A 4,782-nucleotide genomic window follows, 5' to 3' on the forward strand; every position below is an offset into this window, starting at 1 on the left:
TTTTAGGAAAATATTGAATAATTTTGTATATAGTACAATTGGAAATATACTTAAATAGTATTTTAATAAATAAAATTTTAAATTTTATAAATTTTATTTTTTATATTTATTAATATAAAAATTATATATGAAAGTACATACATTCTCAAAAAAAAATTCAAATTTTACATTTAATATATATTATTTAAATAAATATATGAAAATAATTATTTACTAAAATACGCATGAAAGAAAAGAAAGATCAAAATGTGCATGGCCATCTCAATTGTACCGCCTATAAATTGGAATAACCCTTCAATTCAGGCTTGGCACATACGAAATGGGAATTTTGTGTCAGAACTACTTCATCTGTGGTAACCACGAAATGGAACTCTATTTCATCTTCGCTGCATGCGAAATGGGATCAGAAATTCACTATATAAATGCTGGTGTTTTATAAGCCACTTTTAAATTATTCAGCTCACTCTTCTTCTACTCTCTCTTCCACACCCATAAACTTCTCTTTTAAGATTTCGGTCATAGCTAGTTTTGCTCTATAGCCTTTGAAAATATTTATGTCATTATATATTCGAATGGAGAAATCTCTCATACATCTAAGAGTATTACATTTGTTTGTGATGATCCACTTTGGATAAAGATTCTGTCGCAAATATCGCTGCAACAATTGAAAATTTTGATTCTGATAAATATTGGTATGATTAGAAAAAAGGAAATCATTAAGTTGGCTTACAGGATGCCAGTTGCGTTAGCCAATTCGTTTTCTTATTATAAAATACATATTAAATCTGACATGCATGTTTTGATGATGTCTTCTTATCATCGTAGCATTGTAAGCATCTATTCTATAAAACTTCGTGTGAATCTTCAAGATGTTAGTGGTAGCTCCTCTAGTTCGAATAATGTAGAGAAAATTCGAAATTTTGGATTGGCTGAAGCGATTCCCTTCCAGCAAATTGGTAGGGCTCGTAGTCCCACTTTTAATGTCTTTGTCACGCTGGAACAAAATCATCATGCACGTCCCTTCCCTTCCACGTGTGTTGCATTCCTAGAAGGTATTGCTGATAGATTGGCATATTCGTCTGATGAAGATGAGATTGAGGATGATAGCGATGAAGATGTAGAAGTTGTTCCTGAAATCCAACCGCTTTATAACGAAAGGGTTCTCCCACTTCCTGCCCAATCGGTAGGTGTCACGGCACCAGGTGGTGTTTCTAGCGGCACTCCAAGCCATTATCTATCTTTAAATCTTGGAGCAATGAATTTGACTACAGCTGAGGACAAACTGAGCAACGATGCTATGTTTGGTGAAATGGAGCTTGAGATTGGGTTGAAATGTCTCAATGGAGAAATAGTGATGCTTGCTGTTATAAATTACAACATTCGTAGAAGTACGAAATACAAGGTCGTAGAGTCAGATCAATCTCGATATGTATGTCGATGCAAGCAGTTTAATTTGGTGACCAATGTCATTGGATGGTAAGGGTTGCAAAGATAAGATCTTCGAGATTTTGGAAAATCTGAAAATATCAAGGGCCTCACAGTTGTTTGGTAACTTCGATGTCGCAAGATCATACTCAACTTGATAGCAATGTCATATGCCATCATATATTTCCTATGGTTCATGCAGACGCGACTATTTGTATAAAGGTGTTGTAGGAATCAATAGAGTCAGCTTACGGGTATAAGATTTCTTACAAGAAGGTTTGGCACACGAAACAAAAGGCAATTGCTAAAATTTATGGAGACTAGGATGACTCATACAATTAGCTGCGGAGATATTTTAACGCTATGCAAACTTTCATTCCAGGTATAAATAACACATAAAAATTATTGATTTTTCTTGTTGCTGGTGTTTGGAATCATTTCTCCATTTTATTAAATAAGCATACTCATCTTAGGTACAATTATTGACCTATAAATGCGACCGTACTACGTTGGCAACACGTTGGACCGTGACAGTGTTATGTTTCATCAGGTATTTTGGTTGTTTTCATCATGTGTTGAAGCATTCAAGCATTGCAAGCTATTGGTCTCAGTTGACAGAACACACTTGTATGGTAAGTATATAGACACCCTGTTGATAGGAATAGCACAGGACGGGAATAACAACATTCTACCCATCGCTTTAGCGATTGTCGATAAGAAGAATACAGATTCGTGGTAATTTTTTTTTTGCTAACTTAAAAAGGCACTAGCTTCTCAACCGGGGATTCTGCTTATCTCTGATAGGCATCCAGCAATAAAGGAAGCCTTGGAGCGAGTTGGGTATGGATGAGAATACAATGTTTACTGTGTGAGACATAGTGCTTCTAACTTCACAACAAGTTTCAAGAGTAAAGAAGCCAAAAGGCACCTGGTCAACGCGACATACTCGAAGACGCAAAAGTAGGCATAATACTACCTTGAGTTAATCAGCAGCGAGGATCCGGCCACGTATCCGACAATGATGGCCTGGATCCGTGGGTTAGAGCCACCAAAATGGCTATAGCAATGTAACGAGGGTCGTCGATACGGTCACATGACAACAAATCTTTTTGAGTGTATCAACTTAGTACTCAAGGGAACTCATAACCTTCTAGTTTGTACAATTGTGAAGTCTACCTACCATCGTCTTAATGCATTATTTGTCAACAAGGGTCGACAGGCACAAGCCTATATCTCAATTTTTTGCACTCTTTCTCTTCTACTTCATCAATTTTACTTTGTGAGCTGCATCAATGAATTGGTCCCTTGCCTCCTTTTATATTGAAACCCAGCCATAAACCTCCAACCATTGCCACCCTCATCAACCATTGCATGTTGGTACGGAAATTGGAAACATGAAAATTTGTAGCTTTGACTGTTGCATCACCATTTCGCATGCGGTAGACACGAAGTCACTCAATTCGTAGCCTCTGCCCCTGACTTGGCCTAATTCGTGGGCACCACAGGTGAGTTTGTCCACTTCGCAAGCACCAAATGTGAGGTGGTCCACTTTGTATTCGCCGAATAGGAGTTGGCCCATTTCGTTTGCACCGTCATTGGATTGAAAAGACGACTTTGTATCGGATGCACCACCTAATCCTCTACCATGCCAGTCTCCATTTCGCATGCGCCAAGCTTGAGTTGAAGGATAATTTTAATTTGATCTTTCCACGGCCATGTGCATTTTGATATTTCCTTCTTTCTCTCCGTATTTTGATAAATAATAATTTTCATATATTTATTTAAATAAAAAAATTCAGTTATGAAACATGATAATATTTGGGTTAAGTACTGAAATCGTCCCTAAGGTAAGGGGCAAAAATTAAATTCGTCCCTGACCTTTTTTTGTTATTAAAATCATCTCGAATGTTCAGATACACTTTAAAATCGTCCTCAAGTGCATTAAAAAAATTTTAATTCCAAATTTGCCCCTGAGTCCTTTGACGCTTCGCGTTTTATTCCCGCGAAACGGCTTCATTATGTGAGTAACGTTACAAAATGAACACTGATCCTTCACCTTCAATGATGCCCTAACAAAGTGAGTGCTGGCTTGAGGAGTAGCGTCACTGCGTTTGCATTGCGTGGGAAAGGGTGGAAGAGGAGCTCGTTCTCGTGGCAGTCATCTCGAATCAGGTACGTGTGCAGCATTTGTTTTGATTTTTTGGAGCTTGAACTTAATACTGTGTGAAGGGTATTTGGTGGTTTACAAATGGGAGTTGGGTGTGATTTTTGTTTGTAGGTTTTAGGTGATGGGAACCTTAAGCCTGATTGTCTACCATGGTGGTAGATTTGGGCATGACAATGGTACATTGGAGTATATAGGGGGGAGAAAAGATTGTGATCGAAGATGTTGATATGGATTGCTGGTCTCTTTTTGAGGCATATGCTGAGGTGGGACAATTTGGATACACAAAGGAAAAAATTGCAACTTTCTGGTATAAGGACCCAAGTTCTGAATGGTTAGAGAACGATTTGAAGTTATTTGAGGGAGACAGAGATGCCATTGAGATGTGTAAAATAACGGGAAAGAGGGGTCATGTTGATCTGTACGTGGTCCATAAGGTTGAGGTTGATGAAGACTTTTCTGAAGTAGGGTTTCTTGATGTTGGAGGCCCAGGTGAACAGGTTCAGGAGGCGGAGAGGGCCAATGATGAAGAGGTACATAATCAGAAACAGTTGGTGATTTATCAGGGTGATGGGGATCAAGAGGTGGACAGGGCTAATGCGGAGATAGTTAAAGAGGGAGATAAGCTGAACCCGGATGAGCAGGTTAAATCGAATAGTGATGAGGATAGTGATGATGAGGATTTCATTCCATCTGATGGTGAGGTTGACAGTGCAGATGATGTGATTTTTACAGATAGTGAAGAGGAGTACGATGATGAGAGCGAATTTGATGAAGTAAGAGGCGGGACGGATGGTGATCGGGTTGAAAAAGGAAAAGGGATTGCAGGAGGTGATTTCAGTGATGAGGAAGGATTCAATAGTGATGAAGTTGATGTGGATTATGAAGTGGGTGGTGGTTCAGAGAAAGAGGACATCGAGGATGATGATAACAATGAAGCAATTAGATATCCGATCCATAAAGATGTGAAAGACATGACAAGGTACAAATGGGAAGTTGGAATTGAGTTTGCTTCAAGGGAGGAATTCAAGGACACTGTAACAGCTTATACAGTGAAAACAAGAAGGGGACTGAGGTATGCGAAACTTGACTTGGTTAGGGTGAGTGCTGTTTGTCAAGAGGGTTGCCCATTTTGGTTATACGCAGAAAAAATGAGTGAAGAGGAGACTTGGCAGCTTAGGTCAATGAACCTT

The sequence above is a fragment of the Arachis ipaensis genome, chromosome B07 (genome assembly GCF_000816755.2).
Source record: "Arachis ipaensis cultivar K30076 chromosome B07, Araip1.1, whole genome shotgun sequence".
NCBI lineage: Eukaryota > Viridiplantae > Streptophyta > Magnoliopsida > Fabales > Fabaceae > Arachis > Arachis ipaensis.